At 42.1% G+C, this 25,395-nt stretch overlaps 1 protein-coding gene across 6 annotated transcripts in view; it reads right to left on the bottom strand.

Moving 5' to 3' along the window:
- mid2 (midline 2) overlaps window positions 1–25,395 on the bottom strand; it is a 133,970-nt gene that overhangs the window by 66,182 nt on the left and 42,393 nt on the right. For 3 of the 6 annotated variants that reach the window (XM_010897611.3, XM_034291890.1, XM_010897620.4), the window contains exon 1: window positions 18,254–18,509. The exons of 1 other annotated variant lie outside the window; for it this stretch is intronic. The gene's annotated coding sequence lies outside the window, so the exon portion shown is untranslated. Of the gene's footprint in view, window positions 1–18,029; window positions 18,190–18,253; window positions 18,511–25,395 lie in introns of those variants that run through there. 2 more of the 6 variants (XM_010897587.4, XM_010897595.3) reach the window with 2 other exon arrangements.

Here is a 25,395-nt window from a genome sequence, read left to right as displayed (position 1 = left end):
TGCTACTGCCGAGGGACAATTTCCATGGCCATAACTAGACAAAACAATTCTGTTGGTACACATCGATCGTCTTTAGGCCTTTACGACCATCAGACACCACACTAACAGTGCACAAACGTGAACTTCGGCAAATGTGCACGCTGGTCACGCGCTCCTCTGATTCCCTGAAGAGTCGAATGCTTAACAAAACCCAGGCGGGTTTTCAATGTGGTGTCAGGTCCATGCTGAGGTCAGTTGGTATGCAGAGAAGCGTTGCCCGAATATCAGATGAGAACAACGTGTGTTAATTATAAATTACAGGATTACTCCAGTGTGCTTGGTTATCCATCTCATGTGAAACGGCAAAACATTACTAATTTAATAACAGTTTTGAGGCCGGCAGAAGCTGTAATTGGCCTGGTACAGAAGGCATAAAAAGCAGTAATAATCGGATAAAATGGGGTTGAAAGATGGCAGTTTACTTTCCACTCTCTGAGGTGTAATAAATCATAACTAAGTTGTTCTCTTTCACAGCCTCACGGAGTAGAGAAAGAGCGAGTTCTTCTACAATTCAGGGCTATTTCATATAGTTGAATTTCAGTGTAATAAAGTGGTAGTTCACATAGGAAAAGCTGCACAGAAAAAAGCATGTAGTTGTCGATTAGGTAACAGCAGCTTTAATTCTAAACGTGTGTGCAATTTAAACAACCACACTAGCTTACCGTGCCGGGCATGCTTTCTAAGTTGTGAGCTTTTGTGGACATTGGAACATGGCTACGAACAATACAACTAATCACCATGAGCAGGTCCTAATGCTATAGTACAATAAGAACATTAACATTTGACATTCCATTCAGTGAGCAAATCATGAAAGGGGATTTAAGCAGAGCAGGGTTTGTTCTTCAGCAAGCTTGCTAGCTATTTTAATGCGTTTTGGTAAAAAAAAAGAAATCCTGTCAGAAATAAGAAACGAATATGCAGTTTTGAGCTTTGAGAAGCAGCTGGTTGATTTCCCTTTCTCTCTAGCAGTGCGAAGAGAAAGAGCAGCCAACAATATGAAGTGCGGTTCATCAGAATGCACCAGAACTCTACTAATAAGTAGAAGAGATCAGGCAGCACATTAAAATGGTCAGAACCCTATATTCCCTGTTTAAAAGTCAAGTGTCCATTTATAGTTATTAGAAAAAAATATATGTTTAAACACGTGGCTTCTGATCTCGGTTAATTTTCCACATATTCTCTCTCGGTGTCGTTGTCTCTCCTTGTTCATCTGCCTGTCTGTCTAGATGGTCTGGTCTGTGTGTCTCCCTCCCTCTCCCTCTCCCTCTCTCCCCCTCTCCCCCCCTCTCTCCCCCTCTCCCCCTCTCCCCCTCTCACTCTCCGTGTCTCTCTTGCCCTCAATCTCTAATCAAACATACAGTTTCTATTCATAGAATGTAAAGAGACACTGTGCCAGCATCCTGAATGGTGCCCTACTCCCTACATACTGCCCTACTCCCTACATACTGCCCTACTCCCTACATACTGCCCTACAGCCCACAGTTTATAGGAAAAGGGCTGCATTGGGAGATGAGACAATAATGCAGCCAGGGGTTTCCATTTCACATCTGGTGCCATTCATAGTGGCTGTTCCTGCCTGACTCAGGTTAGCTGTTTATACACTAGTCATCGTTTCGGCTCTGAAGGACCAAGATGGCTGACTATATTCAAAAGCCTCCATGATCCGTAAACATGCTGCACTGAAATGTATGAATGACAGAATGTGTCAGAAAATTGTTTTAAAAGGCAATGCCAACTATATGCTGGACCTTCAGGATTCAGAAAACTATATGTAAGCAAAAGATAAATAATACACTAATTGTGACCTCAGTTTCCACAGGTAGAGGGATGTTATCATAAGCCTGGCACAAGATTAGGCATCCTGAATAACATTCTATAACCTACCATTCTTCATAGGTGCCACCTGGGACAATACAATGGCCGGGGCTGGTTGGATCCCACTTCCTGACAATTATGAGTAATACTGACTCAAACATTCTACCCGTGTAATAACTATTTCATAAACGCTACCCCCCTTGGCACGTATTACCTGCATGTCAGATTAATTCTAATATAATTATCATAAAATGTGTAAAACAAAATATACTGCTCAGAAAAATTAAGGCAACATGTAATCATCACAGTATAACACCAAGTCAGTTAAACCTCAGGGACGTCAGTCTGTCCCGTTAGGAAGCATAAGTGATTGTGAATCAGTGTCACCTGTTGTCACGTTCATTTGCACCAAAACAGGTGACACTGATTCACAATCAGTAATTGTTATCATCGAGACCCAATGTGTGATTTAAGTGTTCCCTATATGTCTTTGAGCAGTCTATATATAGTTACAGAAAAGTTCAGGATGGAGTCCGATATATTTCCTCTGACTTGTCCCACTGGTTTTCAGTCAGACATATGTCTGAGTGTTAATAAATATTGGTTTTAAAGTGGTATGAAAAATTTATATATTCACAGACACCTGTTTGGTACCTTTCCATTTTACCAACGCCACGGACTAATGTTTTCCTCCAGGCCATTGTCTGGATAGGCAGGAGTGCAGAGTCACACTGAGTTTTTAGAAGTAGAAGATGTTTCTAATTCTATTTAATTACAAACATTTGCCACCAAGCAGGCTATTTTACAACAGTGCAGTGCTATTTCCTATGCACTGAAGAGCTCATCCAGTCCAAGCCACCAACAGTCGAGCATTATAACGCAAATACCTTCAAATGTCCTGTTGTTCATTCCCCTGGTAGTTAATACTAATGCTCTTATCCCAGAGACTGAGGAGGGTGTTATCAACAAACGCACTGTGAGCAGCCACACTCTGCTTCCTCAATGGCATGCTATTATCTATGTAGTGCACTACATTTTGACTGGGGCTTATTGGGCATTGCACTATACTAGGGACTAGGCTGTCATTTGGGATGGAGAAAATGCTTTCCCTTCACCCCTTGGCCCGTCATTATTCATGTGCTGCTGAGAACAAAACCAGGATAAACATTCATGGCAAAAGCTCCTACGATATTTAGCTGAGCATACAGATAAGAGTGCCATGAAGAGACTAAGGAGGCAGAATGGCAAAGCTGCTAAATGAAAGACTAAGTGGCTATGTGTCAATGATTCAGTCTCCGATTCAGACAATGTTATTGGTCAGAGGTCTCTGATGCAGTTAACTGACCAGGTGTCTCAAATGAAAACGACCCTATTGGCCGGGGGTCCCTGGTGATATAACCTTATTGGTTGAGTGTCCAGGATAGACAACTAGCAACTGCTGCTCTTTGACTTACATTTTAGAAGAACAATGTGGGCGTAAAGAGATGGAAACAACACTGACTGACTGTCTCATATTGTGTTCGATGAGTCTTACTATTAAAGATGAAAAATTGACACTATTTCACAGGCATAACTGAAATTATTTCACAGGCATGAGTTATTAAACCCAAAGATTAAATGACACGTTTTGTAGGGATTTCTACCCAGAGAAGATAGACGTATCAAAAACAACCCACTTGACGTCAGCTTGACACCAATCAGTTAAACAGTGCGAGCTCATCTTCATACACTGTCACAGCGATGAAACTCTCAACATACTTTAGACAAACTTTAATAAAGGCTGCCCTCCTGGGCTTTTCCAAGTGAATGCGTCTAGGATCTACAGAGAACGGTCCAATAAAAACAGCCAGATCTGTTGCGACTACGTTAGTCGACGACGTCAATATGGACCGATATCACTGCCACATGCTTCCAACACCTTGTACAATCCACGAACCCAAAGGATTTAGGCTGTTCTGGAGGCTAAAAGCGCTTTAATCAACTACTTCATCAGTGTACCTAATAAACTGGCCGCTGAGTATAGATGTACACTCCCAAGATTACCGTATAAATCCACGGTGTCTAGCAATAACCAGTTTGTGTAACGGAAATAAAAACGTAATGCATGAAGCTAGAGGAATGAAATCCTTTTGTACTGCCTTGTCCGTGCTCCAAACAACTTACTTTGTGTTGACATAGATTCCTTTTCAATCTCCTCTTCCACTTTCCGTTTCATACTCCCCAAAAACGTCAGTGTTGACAGAAATCTCTGCATACAACTGAACTAATAACTTACCTTTATTCCGTGGATTTCCTATAAATATGCAAATTTTGTGCAGACCCTATGAAAAAGCAATCTATGCGGCGCATTGCATAAATGACAATTAGATTTCCTTTGCCAAGGTTCTTTTCATGGGGATTCTGCATGGCCCCATTCAGACTGTATGACAGCCAGGGAAACAATCTATGGTTGAATGTGCCCCACATCAGCACCCTTTCGTCTTTTTAGTGCACTACTTTTAACCAGGACTTATACAGCTCTGGTTAAAAAAGAATGCAGTACTTAGGAAATAGGGGGCACATTTGGGATCTTATTTAACTCAGAAAGCGGGAAGTGTTTCGGTATAGCGATAGCTGAAGTGAAGCTTTCTATATTCTATAAACATAACTTTGAATATATAATAATATTACATTAAGTATATTCTTATTTGAAATGTGTAACAAAAGAACAGGCAAACAATTATCATTGCCTTTTAGTAGAACAGTTTGATTATGATCAAATGCAGACGCGTCATAATCTCAGAGACACGGCTTTCCTCAACAGAACCATGGTGGGGGTATACTCAGCATTTCCATAGTGCAGTACTGTCACACTCTTTTTAGAGACCGTACCCAGATAGATCACCCTTGTCTTCTGCCACTCAGCATTTGACACTGGTGAGGAGAAATGATCAAAAGCTCTCGCCGAGAAATAAGTAGGCCTCTTCTCTCACTCAATCTCTCTCTCTCCACTCCCACGCTCTCCCTCACACACACTACGAACGGAGCTACGTATCTGGAGTTGATCTATTGACGGATCACACCTCAGTTCCCCAATACCAGGTGCAGCTTGAGAAAAGATCCTCTGCAGTCTCTCTTCAAAAAGAGTACCTGTATACCTGACTTCTCTTAACATCACACATCCTTCTGTTTGTAAAGGGGGGGTGGGTAAATGAAGGTGGAGCAAAAGAGAGGGAGATGGAAAGACGGAGATTAGAAACCCGACAGCTGAGGGAAATGCATGATCTGCTCAATCAGGTAACAAACGAAAGGTAAAGTTAAATATTCTCCTCTTAAATCATCCCTAACCTTTCAAGTAAATGGAGCTCTGAACGTTTCTGGTGAGCCAGAAATGTATTTGAATATGCTTTGGGAAAGTGGGGAGTGAAAAAATAAATAAAACTGTTTTTAATTATTTTAATTGTAACCTTATTTGATTAATCTACTACTGCCCAGCTACCTGGCCAGCAGGTCACAACAGCAGTTTTATTCCCAGTTGTTACCAAGCAAATTTTTTCTGGGATATGAGGTATCATCGGGGCCTGACCCTATATTAAACTAAAAGTATAAGAAATGTATGGCACCCGGTTTCCTATGCAATGTGTTACGTTTGACCAGGCAGTAGTGCCCTAAAAGGGGAACAGGCTGCTACTTGGTAAGCAGTTGTAGCAGAACATGTATAAATAAATAAACAGCTGTTATTAAAAAGTGTTTTCAGATAGCTCACACCCATTCAAAACGAGGGAACGTTTTGAGAGAGAGAGAGAGAGAGAGAGAGAGAGAGAGAGAGAGAGAGAGAGAGAGAGAGAGAGAGAGAGAGAGAGAGAGAGAGAGAGAGAGAGAGAGAGAGAGAGAGAGAGAGAGAGAGAGAGAGAGAGAGAGAGAGAGAGAGAGAGAGAGAGAGAGAGAAGGCGAATGGAGTAGGGGTGAAGGGGAGAGCACATGATCGAGGCAGAGAAACAGAAATAGCGAGAGAGACAGAGAGGGACAAAGAAACAGTGAGAGAGAGAGTAAGAGAGAAAGCCAGAGACAATGAAGTAGGGTGGCGAGAAAGCTTTCCCACTGACCCCTTTCTCTGAGGTGTTTCCAGAGCGGGAGCTCTACAAAGTCAGCAGACAGGAGATGCTATTTATAACTGCCTGTAATGTTTGGCATTTCCTCCCAGTTCTGAACCATTGTTTGTTTTTGTTTTGTTTTTTGTTTTGGGGGTGGGGGGGGGGGGGGGGGGGTCTGTGTCACGGCTCTGTGACACACCATTTCCTACACCGGGAACATGCAATTTGGGATGTTTCCCTCGGCAGTCCAAGAATTCCCCAGTAGATCATCTACATTAAAATGTCAAGCGTTCATGTATTCCATTTGTTAAATTCCGGTCATTTATCATCATATGCTAGGCCGGTGTTATGAAGTAATTGTTTTCTTCATTCTTTTTTGGATGGATTTTTTTTTTGTAATTGATATTGATGAGTTGTCTGTAATACACATACAGTCAAAAGTTTAGACACACTTATCCATTGAATTGAATGGGTGAATGTGTCCAAACTTTTGATTGGCACTGTACATACAGTTAACAAACAAATATATTTGCAATATTTACTTGATGGACAACAGAAAAAGAGCCAAGTTCAGCCGGCCAACAGGTAGAAGAGACTGGGGTGAGCCAGGGAGGCGGCTTGCAGAGCAGCTATTTATGGTCCAAAGCTGTCTTTCTTCTTTGAGAAGTGGTCAAGAATTGGTTCCTGTAGGTGACGTTGTACGTGAAATCAGCATGTCTGGATAGGTCTGTTTAATTCTTAAGGTTAAAACACATATGCACTACAGTTCTAAGTGATAAACACTACTGTATATGTAGCTCATAGCAGCGTTTGATTTTATTCAACTAGCTAACCTGCGGATCCAGCATTGTCTGCCTGAAACTTAAACCTTTAAGCCATGCCTTTCTGTTCATAATCACTGGAGTTAGTGTGGGCAGACCGGAACATGAATCTAGCTAGTTTGTGCAGCCTGGAATCTAAATCAACTTCAACTCATGGGAGATCATAAGATAGCAGAAAACAGCAATGTCGCCATGTTAGGTATATCATCTGAAATAAAAACGAATTAAAATAATTGTATTTGCAAGCTATATGAGTTTTGGCATGGTTAACTGCTATTGGTGGTTTCAGACAGCAAGCGTTGGACGGGACGGTTCTATCATTTTCTATGAAACCTTGGTGGTGAGCGAAACTCTACCTAGACATCAGCAATGCCTGTGAACAACGCTGGCCAAGCGAGGAAAATGTAAACATTTTCTGGTGGAGAAACTGATCCCGGTTAGGTAGCTTTTGTCATTCGGGGACAACATGGAAGATGCTGTCAACAAGGACATGCGCTTCATCCTAAAACACCCTGACAATGCAAAAGCAAATTTAATAGCTTTACAGCATAGTTCATTAATAGATCACCACAATAACATAGTATTACAAACAAGCTGGCTTGCTAACCCTGTTGCCCCAAAGCTAACTATCTAACAGCAACTTTAGCCTGTGCATTAGTTGAATGGACTGGGTCCATAAATTTCCAACAACAACAATGGTATTACAAATAATAAGTATTAAAATGATAACACCATGCTACTTAGCGATCTAAGTTTAACAGATGATGTTTTATTTATATATATATATATATATATATATATATATTTTTTTTTTTTTTTTTTTTTTTTTTGTTGTTGTTGGGGAGAACGTTGTTTTCCACCCTCAGCTAGCTTTTTTCTGGCCAGCTTTCCCAGTTAAAAACATGATTTCTCATCGATGGCTATATGTATGTTAGAGAACATTGTTTGCAACCAACTGCTAGCTTTTTAGTAATGTTTTGTTCTGGCCAGCTGACCTAGCTACCTTGAGTATGTGTGCTGGTGTTTTATCCCTTCTTTTAGCCATGACCGATGTACTGTATGCTGCCTTTCCTGTCGACAGGTGTGCAGCACAACTTTCCCAGCATTATTACATTAGTACGGATGAAAGTGTAATCCCGACTTGTAAAAAGGATGTACACATGAAGAATCAAGTCACAACATTTCATATTCAAGTGCTCATTAGTCAATAGGTTTATTCAACATGTTAAATAGTGTAATTTAATGGATTCCATACTAGAGGATTTTAGCCCTGCATTTCAAAGGCCAGTAAACAGGACCACATATGAGGTAAATTTCCTGCCTCCAGTTCAGCTGATGCGGCTGTATTTTTAATTTGGCTTGTTTGCTTGGTTGTGTAGCTACTCATGTTTGTAACCTGCTTGTAACCTGCTAATCATTCTTGTCCCAGGCCAGATTCGATACCCAGTATACTGGGTGGCAGTCAGAGTCTCTACCCAAAATGCTATTTAACAACGGGTAGTCAGTCAGTCAGTCAGTCAGAAACATTCACTCTTCTTGGCCGGATCCGTCTCCTCACTCATCATAACAGCAGATACAAATCAACAAGTAAGAAATAACTCTCTCCAGGCCGACTAAGGGAATAATGTAAAGGCTACCAATGGATAGTGTTTCAATAAATACAGTATAACTGTAGAGGAAGATACTGAAGACAGTGTAAAGGGCTTTCTGCTGGAGGCTCCTGGAAGGGGATAGAGGCTATGATAGGCGGCTAACTGCCACATGAACAACATAAAAAATAAACGACTTCCTATGATGGTCAATTAAGCAGATTTGAACTTTACTAAAGTGGGCTTGAAAGAAACAATAGTTCTGAGAATAATTTGGATAATTCCCCATCATACTGTTGATATAATACTAAGTAATAATTACACACCTGCCATCATTCAAAATGACTCTGATTAATCACAAAAAGTTCAACTGTTCTAGTAGGATTTTCCTGACATGTTCTTAGTTGCATCTCAGAACAAAAGCCATGGCACGCAGAGAGCTTCCAAAGCATCAGAAGGATCTCATTGTTGAAAGATGTCAGTCAGGAGAAGGGTACAAAATAATTTCCAAAGCATTAGATATACCATGGAACACAGTGAAGACAGTCATCTTTAAGTGGAGAAATTATGGCACAACAGAGACATTACCAAGAACTGGACGTCCCTACAAAATTGATGAAAAGACGAGAAGAAAACTGGTCAGGGAGGCTTCGAAGAGGCCTACAGCAACATTAAAGGAACTGCAGGAATTTCTGGCAAGTACTGGCTGTGTGCTACATGTGACAATAATCTCCCGTATTCTTCATATGAATGGGCTATGGGGTAGGGTGGCAGGACAGAAGCCTTTTCTTACTAAGTAAAATATCCAAGCCCGGCTGAAGTTTGCAAAAACAAAGTCCCCCAAAAGCACATGGGAAAATGTTTTATGGTCTGAGGAAACCAAGGTAAAACTTTTTGGCCATAATTCCAAAAGGTATTTTTGGCGCAAAAACAACACTGCACATCACCCAAAGAACACCATACCCACAGTGAAGCATGGTGGTGGCAGCATCATGCTTTAGGGCTGTTTTTCTTCAGCTGGAACCGGGGCCTTAGTCAGGGTGGAGGGAATTATGAACAGTTCCAAATACCAGCCAATTTTGGCACAAAACCTTCAGGAGTCCGTTAGAAAGCTGAAGAATTTCACCTTTCAGCATGACAACAACCCAAAGCACACATCCAAATCCACAAAAGCAAGGCTTCACCAGAAGAAGATTAACGTTTTGGAATGGCCCAGTCAGAGCCCAGACCTGAATCCAATTGAACATCTGTGGGGTGATCTGAAGAGGGCTGTGCACAGGAGATGTCCTCGCAATCTGACAGATTTGGAGTGCTTTTGCAAAGAGTGGGCAAATATTGCCACGTCAAGATGTGCCATGCTAATAGACTCCTACCCAAAAAGACTGAGTGCTGTAATAAAATCAAAAGGTGCTTCAACAAAGTATTAGTTTAAGGGTGTGCACACTTATGCAACAAGGTTATATTGAGTTTTCTATTTTTTATTTTTCCCCCTCAAAGATTTCAGTTTGTTTTTCAATTGAATTGTTCACATTATAGGTCACATTAAAGGTGGAAAATGTTCTGACATGATTTATTTTTGGCTCATTCTTTTACATCACAAAAACCTGGGATTTTAACAGGGGTGTGTGGAATTTTTAGATCCACTGTTTGAAGGTGGCATTCTTTTTATATCCCACAAGGCCGTTAATTTGTAGGTTAAAGTCTGGATGATGGTATGAGTAGAAGACAGTCAGCCAGGGATAGATATGAGCTGCCAGTTTTTACATTATGGAGCAAAACCAATCTAGTTCCATCCTCTCTCCTCCTTCAATCCCCTCTTTCTCTCTCCTCCTTCAATCCCACTCCTACACTCTCCAGCCTTCCTTCCAGTCCGCAGCCTCTTATTTGCTCTCACTCAACCAAATGAAAAGGAGCTTAGCCACAGACCTGCACGCACACACACATGCCCACATGCACGCCCACACACAAACGCACGCACAACCTGTTTTCACTGCCATACACATCTGTGCTCTGCTTATTATATTAAGACGATTGCGAGTGCAACCGTTAGTCACCAACACGTTGACCTACGTTCCAGTGTGCGCACGTGCGCGCACGTGCGTGATCTACTTTTAAGTGTGCGTACATGCGGCGAACACAACACCTCTCTGTGTGGTTTTCCGTGTAGTCAGGTTTAGTACGCTTATGTGAGCAACAGATTTTTGCTTCCCAGCCCTGCCAGTGAGGTAGTGGGTGGGTTGTATATAGTACCCAGGGGACGAGTCTCAGGGACAGGCCGAGGCGTTGTGACGGCAGGCTGGGCTGGGCCCAGGCCCCTGCCAGGTGAGATCATGGGAAACATGTGTTGTGGACCCTGCTTGTCCTGCTGAAAGAATGCTGCAGCTGGATGGTGAACCGCCCCGCAGTGGGAGGCAGGGACCGAACCGCTTCAGCCGGACTCAGACACCGGGGCCCTGGTAAGCTCCATGACCCTGCCTACGTTCTCCGCTTCGATTGCCTACGGAGCAAGTCTGAACAGGGACAAGGTCCATCGTAGCATTTGTTTTCAATAAAACACGTCAGTTCTCCTCCAGCAATAAAACTAATGGATTGGTATAAGATGTTTAAGCCTCATCCAGCTGGCTGGAATTCAGCTCTGGGTTGTTGGTAGGCTCAGAATGGAGTGGCTCCACTAGGCTGTGCTGAAATACGACGGCACTACTACAAACACATAGGCAACATTTATCCCCTTTAGTCACTGAGCACATTTATACTCAAACTGTAACTTGTTGGAATGGTGCTGCAACAAACAAATGGATGGTGAGCATATAAGATAATGAGATATGAGCGGTGAGTTTAAGATGCATGGATCTACTGCCTGAGCATGCATTTACAGATTCAGCACAGTACATTTAGATTTAGGGAGATGAACAGAGCTTGACTGCGGTATAGTGCAGTTTTGAGGCGGCAAGATGTAGTGAGCATAGTCTTATTAGCCATCTGAGGGACAGATGGATGGTTGCTAAGGGCCACAGCAAATGGAAAGAAACTGTTCAGGTGGCAGGGTTTTCTGGTCATGTTTGACCTGTACTGCCTGTCTGCCTTCTCCTTGCTGGGGGATAATGACCACTGCGACAAGCTTTCCAGCAGACTTCCATGCCAGGCAGCCATGTGTGCGCAGTTGCAGACCCAAACAAGACGGCAAAGGAAGAGGTGAGCGTGTAGTAAACTACTGATCCATAAAGCCGGATCCAGATTGACTCTGTGATCTTCAATGGTTTTAGCTCACAGTTATTACAGCCGTGATAACTGGAATGTTCTTCTCACACCTGAGATTGTGGAAGATGTACAGTTAGTCATCTACTTACGACCTATTCGACTTAAGTCCACACAAATTTTGCCGTATTGCCAGCCAGCGCGGTACCGTGCGGGAGGCTGGGCAGGAGGCGGGGTGTACAATAGTTACTGCCGCGTAGTAAGAGAAAACGCAAACATGGCTACGGGGGACTTGAATATACTAAGTTATTTTTCCTCGGCCGACTTAGGACCAAATTGACTTCCAACCGGCAGGTCGGAACGTATTCCGGTTGTAAGTCGACGACTACCTGTATATGGAACTTGTATGAATCAGCTGAAAGAAATGGCTAAGGGGCAAAGATGAGACCAACCAGATTAGCACCACTAGGACCTTTGAGCAGCTTGACAGATCCATTGTTGGATTCAGTCAGTGGTGTCGGGTACAGAAAGGAGCGGGTGAACGTACCCTTGCTGCACTCCGGTGCTGAGGGATGAACAGTCCGAAATGGGATGACTCATCTTCACATTTTGGGTCCTGTTGGTCAGGAAGTAAGTGATCCGCTAACAGTTGGAGCTTCACACGTTCAGGTAGATGAGTTTGTCTTGACTCAGGGTTTAAAAGTAGTCCACAAACATGTAGACTACTGACAAGTGTCAGAGGATATAGTGAAGGCGCATGTTAACCACGTGAGATCGTTCAGAAGAGAATACTACAATAAATGAGTGAAACCAACAATAAATCATGTATGCTAGGTCACAATGTTCATCATAGCCCATGGGTATTTAGGTCTCTATGCCTGCTGGTATATATGCACAAAGCTGGTGTTCCAGGTAAAAATCTGATAAATAAGAGAAACTTTAAACAAAAGCATTGGAATTGGAGTTCTTCTGCTAGACTATCTTTCTCTGCACAGTTTTTCTTCAGTTTTATGCTCCTTCCCCTGCAGTTGTTTAGGTGATATCAAATCAGGGATTTCATCATCTCAAACAAATTGGGATGTCAAAGCCAACAATGACATTTCCAAATGTTAGATTCCTTACAGGTGTTCTGGTTCTGGTCTAACACATTTGTCTGTGACATATCAATCAAAAACCATTGGTTTCTGAGAAAATTCAGTTGGTATAATTGTTTCTGCGACTTTAATATCTTTAGCACGTGTTCTGACTCAGACTTATTGTGGAGAATAAAGTAAAATCCATTGGTGTGGCGTAGTGTTTGGCAAGTATCTAAGAGTACAGATGCATTGGCAAGAGTTGGATTACATTTCTATAGCCTGCCCTTCACACAATCTGATATCTGTGTTTCCTATGAATCACACCATGCCATCAATCTCACTTTTAACTGGTTCACACTTCCGTATTTGACACATACTGGGCTAGTGGGATGCCTAGAGCATTCTTTCTCAAACTTCTCCTCAGGGACCCCATTCGCTTCACAAGTCAGTGAAGTGCTGAACTAACTCTCCTAACTATTCACCTAGTCAAAGGCTTGATAATTAATTGACAAGTTGATTGATTGTGCTAGCTACAGAAGAGTTAAATGTATGGAACTCCTGCTGGTCCCCAGGGAAAGGTTTGAAAACCACTGGCCTAGAGGATTGCATTACTGTCCAGGTTAAGGTTGTTCCAAGATTGATGAGTTCCAGAAAACTGCTGTGACTCCTCTGTGAACGGGCTTCTCTCCAGACCAGCTGGATCTGACAGTCCCTGAAATAGGTGGGCTCCAGTCTACGCCTATAGGCCTGAACATGGGAACTGGCCTAGCTCCCCTGACTAGACCCTTCAAGCTAGCTGTCTCTGTCAGTCAGATAACCAACTGTGTTGTGTCTCCCTTCCCGCAAGGGTTTAAATGGAAATTAACAAGAGCCATGAAATCACATTACACTACTTCACCAACGAGATGAAACATTTAGTGACAATGTGTGAACCGGGCTGGCCCTTCTACTGACTGACACTGGACAGGGCACTGACCACAGAGGAAGTAGTGAACTATAAAGTTAGTAGGCTACTATTTAGCAGACATGCGGGAGAGAGATCCGGACAAGGGAGGGAGGGCCCTGAGAATGAACAGCTTGCAGAGGGGTGTAAAAGCATCCTGAGGGCACATTATGGCGTCCGACTACGGGAGTGTGCTCCAAGTCGATTGGCAGAGCCGTGGGGTTCTGTCATATCCTCCCCATGTCGTGAGCAGTGCTCCCCTACAAGCCTCGGTCTTCATTGCATATTGTTTTCCAAGTTTGTTTACCATGCACGTGGCCAAGGTCAGTCGTCAAACCCGGCTTGTTATGTAGGCTACCACAGAGCTAGCTAAGCCCTCCTGTAGACAACAGATAGTATCTATAACCACAACCCTTGTTGCTACCATTCAACTAAAGGTCTGGTCTAATCAGTGTAACTGTGACTCAATAACATGATTTGTTCTGACCGCATGACTAGAGACAACAAGAGTGTGAGAGGGAAGAAACAGGAAGAACAGGTTTCAAGAGGGAAAGAGACAGAAAGAGAGATTGAAAGGAGAGGAAGAAGGAGGAGAGGAGAATTTGAGACTGAAGAGTGATAGGGCAAGAGAGGGAAAGATGAAAGAGGACGCATGAGTGAGAGAGAAACAAGCTTCGGCACTCAACCACAACAGTATTCATATGCTTTTTACGGTTTACTTTGTTAATGACAAGAATGAATTAACAGTGAAGAATAGAAGATAAGCTATCAAGATAACTGACTCAGACAGCTCCGTATTGTGCATAGAGGCTCAACAACTACGTTTCTGCATTTCAAAATAATACCAAGCGGCAGCCTCCGGGGGTGCTACTGAGCCAAAAGCAGTCTTCAAAACGCACAGAAATAATGTCCATAAAATGTAAAAACTCTACAAAGGACTATAGGCAAGCCATTTTCAGACCAGTGGCCTAGATCAACATCTTCAGTGTCATTAACTCTTAATTCTCACTACCATATAACCATGAATAATAGCACAGCTGGATTCCAAAGGAATTGAACTGTTCATCCACAGACTTAAAATGGGTCCAATACGGTGGAAAATGAATTGCCTCAATGACCAGCAGTAAGTAAAATAGCTACCAGCCATCTCATCAAACATGACACAGTTTGTGCCTGACTGATTTATCTGACCAGTTAAATCGAAGAATACTAGAATTAGTGGAACCAGTGAACAGTGGAGACAGTGCTGGGTGGGATGGGACCAGAGAGTCTCATGCTGCTGTGACAAACATGCCAACAATCTCTATGCCTATGTCCCAAATGGTTCCCTGTTCCCCATACAGTGCACTCCTTTCAACCAGAGAGAGCTCTATTCTCTTTATTTGGCTCCTTGTTAGGTTTGCAGAATCAGTTGCTACCATGGGCCCAGGTTGACAGTAGTGTGCTACACAGGGTTGCGATTATGGATGCCTCCTTTAAGCGTAATGGGATCTTAACATGTCAGGAGGTCTGATTTACATCTACTCTGAGGGACAACACCTGCTGAAATGCCAGACCAGTGATGGAAACGCACCAAAAACATGGTCTGCCGACATTTTTATATAGGCTCCTTGCATGGCTGTAAACCCGCCTTTAGTGGGAAAATGCTGTGATAGTTTAGGGAGACTTACCATTACTATCTCTCCCTAGTGCTATGTGCTACCACACTCTGGCAGTGTGTGAGTGTGAATGGGCCCTTTTAAGTTACACTAGGCATGGGCACAACTTAGCAAAATAGATATACCATTAGTTTAGGTCCTAATACAATGTATACATTATTAACATGTAAAACCTTTAATTAATTACTTTACAGTATTTCTGAAGAAAACCCCCAATCTGAGCATGTGGGATTTAGGAAACAGATCTTAAGATAATTCCATATGCAGAACCCATTGTGACACAAGACAACAATCCTTACAAATAAGGGCATTATCATAATTCTAACTATTGTAGTGCTATTTGGACCTCATAGCGTGGAAAATAATAGAAAAATGAAAAAGGTTTTCACTGCACCGGGACTTTAACCATTTGGCTCCAACCATATAGTTGGCCCACCGAGTTCATTCAATTTTCCATGAGGTCATAAAAGCCACAACCATCTACTGTACCAGCATCCTGTTTCAGCTGTTCTATATCACAGGCGCTTCCCGATTCTGTCAGACTTTCAACTGACATTGTATTGCTTATACTGATGTATAGTATGTATAGCTGAGTTGAGAGCATTCAGACATTTCTGGTCATTGCTAGATACTTGCAAATGAAGTACTTGAAAGAGCATGCTCAAAAGTAAGATGTTTCGGTAGTGAAACTTTGTATTTTGTTTTATTATTATAACCTTCCTTTCATATAAACATTCTCTCTAAAGTTTTCCTGTACCAAAAGGTCCCAATAAAATAGCAAGAGTATATTAAGTGCCAAATAATGGAAAAGGGATCACAATTTCATCATTGCTCAATGTCTACTTCCAAATATAAAAGGCTCTTTTTTGCATAATTACCCTTTTATAAAGGCACTTGTGTATAGTTCATATTTCAGCAGTCTACAGCAACATATCTAAAGGGGCAAAACAGCGGTTCTAAAACAATAGACACAACAGTTGAACCTTGTATAGCTTAAACCACCCAAATCCCCTGACAGTCTCTACATGACACTTTTATAACAGCCACAAAAGCAAAGCAATATCGCAGTCAAACAGGGACTAGACAACACAACATTGCCTTCCTCTAAAGCATATTGAGAGCCATCTATCTCCATTCCCTAGCTGAAAACATGTAGGCCATCTCAGGGTAGTGCACCGCTATTGACCAGTGTCCAGAAAGCTCTATAGCGGGCATAGTGTACCATTTGTGTACCATTTGTGACACCAGCTTGCTGCATTCAAAATGGAACGTTTTAAGAACATGGTAGGAATTCCTTCGTTTGAACTTTTTTGTCAAGAGTTTGAAAGCCAAACACGGTCCGATTTGGCAGATCAAACTGAGGTAGGCAGGGGGTTACATTATGCATTATGCCTGCACAGCACCAGCAGCGCTCAAGCCTTCGATGATAACCCGTTGGAAAGTACAGTATGAGGCTACCTCTCCGTTTGGAGCCGTTAAGGTCTAGGGCTACTGGAGTCAGTGAGCCTATCCTTTCCGACTTAACCGGGCGAGGAGCTATAATGACCATATATCTAGAAATACTGCATGACCTGCTTGGTTGTAAGACGTCGATGTAAACAGTGCTGGGATGCAACAAACAATAGGCAACAGAAAATAGGTCAGGGTATAAAAAGGACGATTTACATAGAGAAGAAAACAGAAAGTAAGATTTAACCTTAAGTAGCCTAATGTCAGTCAGGATATGTCCTTATTTGTATGGAATAAGATAGGGTTCAGCTAAACGATATATTGACCATACGCTCTAACCGATCGTAGGATCCGTCTTGCGCGGTCTCAAGAGGTAAATCCTCCAGATATTTTACTAAATCATCAGTGTTGTTAATATAACATTGTAGATTATAAAATCACAACATTGCAGGGAGGAAAACATTTTCTAATTAGGCTTTGTTCATATTTTAAGCATATATAAAGCCATAATAAACTGTGTATGGAAGATTCAGTTAAAATCAACATTAGGCTACGATTTAACATGACCGTTAATAAACAGAGTGCAACTGCCATCATCCTGTGAAAATAACGAGCCGTAGGCTACAAGTGACACTAGTGTTGGCACATCCCAATGGCCTTGCTTTAATCTAGAGACATAACTTTTTAAAGAAGCCTTATTGAGCACAACTGCTTATCATACTCCCAAAATTAACAACATTTTGCAACATCAAACGATTTGAGTCCCATGGTAATTCCAATCACAAGGTGCCAAGGTTTATGTAGCCTTATAAGTGACACAGACAAAACGCGCTTTCCAAAACCCCAAAATTAGAACAACTTGCTATTGACCATTGACGGCAAATATTGCTCACAGACAATGGTTAAAATGACAGCGGATATCCTTATCTGGAACCATTCATCAATTAACTGTAATCTAAGGGAAATGGCGCATCATTAGCTCACATTGCCTACACGTGCAGATTACGGTTGTTTGTTTCGTTAATACGCGACAGGCTATGCGACTGCTCAACACAGACCGCAAGCAACACAGCAACTAATGAACACAATAAAACAAATAATTATTTGATTTACTAGACACACAAGCATATGAACAAACGAGCTGGATCAAGAGCTAGGTATATCCTGTATTGATACAGGATCTATACCGGGAGAGCTAACCTAGATCCAGTTCCCAAGTATTTTTTCCGCGAAACCTTTTCATTAATGTACGGTAGAATACAGTAGCCTAACACAGAGCATATTATAATCAAAGTTAGCCCTATATTCCACGAATCTATAAAGTTGTATAGCACGTTTTGGATTATTTCAATAGCTAACAAGCCAGCCTACCATTGACATTATTCCGATAAGTCTGTCAACTCTTCCCAATGGTTCCGCTCCTCTCTCGCAAAGACCGACTACCGTGAAAGTGATAAGGTTATGCAGTGAATAATTCCAAATTGCTTCTCCGAGGTCAACTCTTAGTCTCGCTTTTCCCCACTAAACACTGCAGAATAAACCTGAAACCAGCCGACACTGGAAGAGACGGGATGGGAGGAGTTTAAGGCACCTACCAGCTTTATATGCCCAACATTCTTTTCTTCTGTCATTTTGAAAGTAGCCTAAAACGAAGTTAAGAAACACTTGGATCGAACAGTAGAAGAGTCACCAGCGCGCCACAGGCAGTGTCGTTCGGTTCTGTTCTGTTCCGCTGGCTCTTGACGCCCTCCCCGGCGCACGCACCCACCGTCCGTGAAAGCTCAGGCTTGAATATTTAACTTAGTAAAAATGAGAGAGCTGAGCGAGAGAGAAGAGGCAGACAATCGCCGGAAAGCAGCTCCGCCTACCAATACAATGTGAAAAGCTAAAGCGACAGACAGATATATGAGCGTAAAGCAGCGCAGGCGGGCGGACAGGCAGGCAGCAGTGTAAAGATCAACTGTAACTAGCCGGTAACCGCCGCCCCATCACAGTAAATGTCAAGTTCATGGAATTGATGGTTTCGGTAATGACAATGAAATGGCCTGCTCCTTTCATGGTGATGATAGGCCTAGGGCAGGCTAATCACTTTATAAGTAAGATTGATACAAATAACGGCAATAAATCTATTATTCTTGAGGATGGACCACAGCATGCTTTTGAGTCATTCATATTACTTCATTCAACTTCTTAACATTTGCCTTCTATTCTAAGAAGTTTCTACCTGAATACGTAGGCACCGAATGGAATGCACTCTCCATCTTTCTAACTCCATTTACGACGTTCAAACCGATATTCAGAAGCCTTGTTTGGGGAATTTCGAAAGTATTAAAAGTTACCTTCATTGGCAATGAAAAAAGTAGTTATATTAGAAAACATTCCAGAAAACCATGAACCATAGGTTTACAAGGTTTTTTTTGTTTCTTTGTCGTCCACACATATCTACTAAATAAAGTTGAGTGGAAATCAAAAGGGATATGATTATCACATATTAATGACCTTCATTAAAAATAGGAGAACCACGTTTACTGTGCTTATTGAAGCCGTGTGGGGTTCATTAGGAGTTATCTTTAGAATGTTGGACTGAAGAAAACAGGCCAATATGTTGGCTAAGTTCATGAATAAACAAAGTGATTGACCTACTCATTAGAGCAGTGTACTGGGTTCCGTTCTTAATTCAAATCTAATCAGAACTTCTATCCAGGTTATGTAATAAAAACATATTTACAATTTTCAACAATCAAAATAAAGCCTTAGTGGGAAAAAAATCACTCCAACCAATCATGTTTCGCAGTCTATGCACAGGCTGGCCCCAAGACAGTGATTCATTTTATAAAGTGGAGGTGTTATGAACAAGATAATGATTAATGTTATGAAGTGGTACTATTATGGACAAGATAACAATTGTTATAAGGCGGTGTTATGAACAAGATAATGATTAATGTTACAAAGTGGTGGTGTTATGAACAAGATAATGAATAATATGATAATGTGGTTGTGTTTTGAACAAAATAATGATTATTGTTATAAAGTGGTGGTGTCATGAACGAGACAATGGTAGTGGAGGAAACTGTCCAATGACCCATTTTTAAATTTACGGGTAATTCAGTGTGAGTCAGTTATTAATATGCATGCAGGTGCAACCAGCTAGCTCAACAGCCTCTGTCAACACATGCAGCTACTACATTTTACACACACACACACACACACACACACACACACACACACACACACACACACACACCCACACACACACACACACACACACACACATTCACAGTGAGTAATACCACACATTCTGTGGTACATAAAGGAGACGTGATGAGAAATGACCACTCTTTATGAGATGTTGTGTTGTTAAAGACGAGAACAGGACTTAAGAATGAGGGAAATTTACTGTTTCCTTTTTCTGTAGTACAGGTCTGTGGGATCTCCTAAAGAGCAGATATTTCAGCCACCCGTTTTCATCTAGCGGTGATGCAATCCACTTACTTTGTTTTGACTAAAAGAGATTCATCTCTCATCCAGTCCCAGTGCCACATCAAACTGATCGAGAATTCATGGCTCAATGAATTAGCGATCCTTTGGATTCAATAGAGCCTCACATTAAAGGCTTCGGACGGACAAAGGCTAAGTAAATAAGGTTATAGGATTTCTCTTGACTTGAAACAAATGCCCATGAGAAACCACACTGCTTCCTAAATAGAACCCTATTTTCCATGTGGGGCAGTACTTTTGACCACAGCTCATACGGTTCTGGTACAAAGTAGTGCACTATTTAGGGAAAAAGGTGCCATTTGCCACACACATAAGTATACAGATATAAGGTAGCTAATAGGGACATCTGGTACGGAACCAGAATTTTGTAACTTCTGGTTTGGCACCATATTCAAAGTGGGAAAGTCCTTATTTGGGTACTAAGTGGAAGACCGAACTGGAGACCAAGTTCCGACCAATTACTGTAATGAAAACAAATGAATGAACTGTACAACAAGACGTCCAATCTCGCAACTAACTAATCTAGGCTATAAGGCTGTTGATTAGGGCACTAGGGAAATATTGTTTGGTACCTGGCTACAATTGTTATATCAATGGTTTTATATAACTGGCAATGGTTTTAACATCACTGGCAATAATAAGCGGTATAATTATCTTTAAAGATGTGATTTTAAGTTAATGCAGCTCAACATCAAGAATGGAGCCTGAACAAATAAACTCCAAATGCCAGCAAGACATGAACATGGAGACATGAACATGGAGACATGAACATGGAGACATCACAAACAGCATTAGCTGCATTATCGCAATTACGGTCCAGCTCCGACCCATTTCTCTGGCACGTGTCCAGCTACCGTTCCCTTCAACAACCCCTTGACCTCCAGGCCCCACATGTCACCCTCCCTTCCACTGTCCACAGTTCAACATTGCCCAAGTCTGCCACGAGTTGTTCAGAAACCCTGATGTAATGAACTTGATGGTATTCCTCTACTGGGAGGCAGCTTGCCTTCCCGTCGTCCGTCTGCTTGGCAGTTTGTATGGGAGTGATTCTCAGGATTTAGAATTGTATTAGTAACCCGTTAACTACCGCCAAAAGCAGTGGCTCTGCTTCCTTGGGTCCTCCCTGGGGACTTCTCCAAACGCTTGGGGCTGACCAGTGGTTCCTCTACACTGGCTTCTGGTTATCCCTTTAATGTAAGTCTGAAGAACATTGAAAATAACTGCAGTACTGAATAACACGCGGTGCAGTTGCGAGGAAGCCGTCCTGTTTATTTGTTCAGTGAAAAAAGTTCAATCGCATTTGTTTCATTCCGACAGGCATGGCTAAACTCCATCTGCAGAACAGCCGTGCACAACTCCCCAAGGAAAGTGCAGATGCGCAAAGAGAATCCCTTCTCAGGATTAAGAAGTCACTTCGACTATCATCTTTCTAGGGCCACTTTGACTAGTGCTCAAAATACGGGGATGAAATGAGTCTCTTTGTTTTCACAAGACTAAAACCACCTATTGGTATCGCAGCCTCCACTCTGGAGTCAATGGAGAACACAGGGTTTTAGAAAGCTGCTTACATTTGTGGTCAGGCTAATAATTGGTATGTGCACCGCTCTGTGAACTAGCATTTAAATAGGTAATGGAATGATTACACATAAGGATGGTGAATGATTACAGTTTTCTCTTAAAATAATCAGGAAATGATACAGCGGTTATTGGCTTAGTCAACCATAGCTAATAGGCTGAGTTAAAACACAGTTCAAGTGTTCAGTTACAGTGTATTCCATAAAACACATTTACAAATGACTGTAGAAAAAGCAGTCCCCTGAATGTAAATCCAAAAGCTTTCTTGCACTGTGCAAACTGCCAAAGACACTATGAAAACAAAAGTTGTATGTACATAAACACCGGCAATTAGTACCCATGCACCCTCTGTGCCAGATAGGAAAAGGAAGGGCCTGGGAAAACTCTGAAATGATACAGGATTAGGCATTTGCATGTGTTACACTGAAAAAAAAGTACAAAGCCCTAGTTATGTTGCCGGTACCTAACGATGTCCAGAATACCCACATTTAAGAATCACACTGCTGCCTGCCCAATGACAGTGGCCAGATTTGGCTCTAGAGATGATTCTGCTTCACAGGGCAATGTTGTCAACTCCCTCTCGTCGGACTACATTTGCATGGCTGTGCCAAAATGACAAAAGTTCGGTCACGCAAACACATCTGAGATGTCTAAAACAACCAGACGGCACCAAGGTGGACCGGTACTGGATGGAAGGGTACAGGAACACACTCACAAAACCCAATCAAAGACAGCCCTTCCAAAGACATCCATCTTCTACACAGAAATGAAGCCCTCAGTGAAATGTCGTCACAGTAAATATCCTCTAACTCCAGTAGGCTCCATCAGCAACTAACAGACCGAAATCTGCGTCCCAAACGACACCCCCACGCACTCCATTGCGCACTACTTCTAAACGGAGCCGTTTCAACTCAGGTCGTCATTTGGGATGAATGCAGACAGACACGCCGCCGCGCTCCTTGACTGATTGCATTTTGCAGCTGGCTTTGGCACGATCCAAATGTCAGGGAGTCCCGGGCTGCACCCCTGTCTACCCCCTCTTAGCTCCCTGCACTTTCTTAGGAAATGCTTTAACGCACACACACACACACACACACACACACACAAATGCCTACACAGCACATACCGTACAACACAGACACACAGGCCCCCTGCTTCCTGTCTTGGGGGATGCCCTATCATCTGATATCATATCACAGAGCAGTCTGCTACAGTCCGCCTTCCCCATTGGCCCGGATCCACAGTGACGACCTACTGTTCTGCAGCAGAGCCCAGCAGTGGAGACTGGCTGGACATCTATCGACCAAAAACACTTTTGCTTCTGAAGGCATTCAAGGTCACAGAAATACACAAATATTACATTACAGACTTTTAGTTATAGATTGAAATGGATGTCACAAGTGCAATTCCTGACAATATGGCACACTTATGAGGCCCAAAGGGTTGTGCTGCTTGGTTTGCATAGATTTGAGTGCCGTTCTTACAGATTTTGGTATCTCTCCTTCCTTGCCTGGAATATAGAGCAGCTGAAACAATCCATGAGGCTAGAACAGGGAGACAGCCAAGTCCAGGAACAGTTTCTCTTTTCTCTCCGAAAGTGAGGGTAGCGATAATTACAGCAGCACCATCATGCCACCAGAAATGAATCAGCAGAATAAGCGAAGGTAAAATTACTTCTTTGTCTTCTTGCACTTTTGAACCCAACAGGGAGAATGAATGAAAAAACTGGACTGAAGGTATATTGGAAATCAAATGAAAGGCTTAAAGCTGGAATCTTTAGTTGGAACAATAACAAAGGGAACATCCTGCCTGTCTGTTGGTATAAAAGCTGAGGGAAGGGCCAGGAGAACTGCAGCCACCCTCAAATGCAGACGGCTTCAAAAGCTGACAATGAGTGATATGAAAATGAAACCCAGGAGCGCTTTTTCAGTACACCCATCTAGTACCAGGTCAAACCCCACTTTACCTTCAGAATAGACCAAACATCATTACACCACTTGCTGCTTAACTGTTGACAATGGGCAGGATGGCCCACGGTATTGTGCTGTTAATTTAGCAATTTGCATGACGCAACAGCAATCAGGATTGGCAGGACCAGGCATTGTTAATCCACTCCACAATTGTACAGTGTTTGTGACTTCTTGCCCCTATATCTTTTAACCAATAGGAGTAGATCATGGCATGCACCGCGATTGACCAGGGACCGGCAGGTTGCGTGTTTCCGAGATGTTGTTCCGCACACCACCGCTGTACTTCGCGGTTAGCTCAACTATTCTCTGCAACCTCTTTCGACCTCCGCAGCACGGCCACCGCTGAAGGGATGTGTTTTGTCGGTCTTAAATACAATCCAACCATAACTGAACGCCTCGATGCCTGTCCACCTGTGTTACGTAGTAGGCCGTGGCCGTGTGACTCGCAGTCTGTAGTGATCCATATTCATCAACAGGGTCTGGTTTAGATTTAAACCGTTATTTTGGGTTTGTCTTCAGTTTGACAGTTGGACCAAGCCAATGCATGCTGTGTGTACATAATAAAAATTATCTCTTGAATTGCTGGTACAGACTGTATTCTCCATAAAGGAATCCAATATTAGTGTTATTGGAAAGGTTGGCTATGTAAAAAGTGTTGAGATTAATAATATTGTCAACTGCAAGAGCTAAATTCTACATAAAATCAATGAAGTGTGATTGTATCTTGAGCTATTCAGGCTGCAGAGTCTTGTAAGGTATTGCAATAGAGAATGGAGAATGGATGCTTCCCAAATGGCATCATCTTCCCTTTGTACACTACTTTTTACCAGGGTCCATAGGGTTCAGGTCATAAGTAGGGCACGTCATAAGAAGCAGGGTTTCCATTTGGGACTTAGTGGCGGTCTGGATTCAGAGTGATCATTGATCGTAGAGTAGCAAAGATCCCAGTAATGACATTACGTTTCCTATTCATACGCTACAGAGCATTCTTGAGGTTTTCAACAGAAAAAGGTTCTGAAATGCTTTTGACTGCTTTGAGAAACCCAAGTCACAACAACAGAGTCATGTTGTGCACTATCAAAATCAAATAAATGTATATTTTTTTATCCAACTTGGAAGGTGTGGTTAAAGTAAAAGGAAGAGAAATGAATGACGGAACATTTACAAGACAATGTATTCTAATTGAATTTCCAGTCAGTTCCCTTTTCAGATAAAATGGTGCGATTACAGTAATTACATGTTTCAATCCCAAATGGCAGCCCATTTCCTATATAGGACACTACTTTTGACTGGGGCACATCTGCACTATTTGGGAAATAGGGTCCCATTTGTGAGACACACACACTATGTGATCATTATGCATGTAATGAAATGGAGTGTAACGAGCCTGCGCCATTACAGGGGAATAATCAGATCAAGTGACACCTATCATATCTAGTTATTCTATTTCACGGCAACTGCTTTTAGAGAATGAATTCCTGGAAGTGAGGTTCACAAAAAATCTAATTAAGAAAATGGCTGTTTCTAAAAAATAGGCACCTTAGAACATCATATGTAATTATTCTGATTAAACCGGATTTCAGTTGGAAAAGAGTGGAAAGTTGAGCATTTAGTTAGATTCAGCATCACCCCAGTACTCTTTCTAGCAAACATATCGACATATACAACATATCAACATAAATATTGTATATCCC

The sequence above is a fragment of the Esox lucius genome, chromosome 4 (genome assembly GCF_011004845.1).
Source record: "Esox lucius isolate fEsoLuc1 chromosome 4, fEsoLuc1.pri, whole genome shotgun sequence".
Taxonomy (NCBI): domain Eukaryota; kingdom Metazoa; phylum Chordata; class Actinopteri; order Esociformes; family Esocidae; genus Esox; species Esox lucius.
The sequence above is the reverse complement of the archived record's forward strand: the minus strand, read 5'-3'. Positions and strand labels throughout refer to the sequence as shown.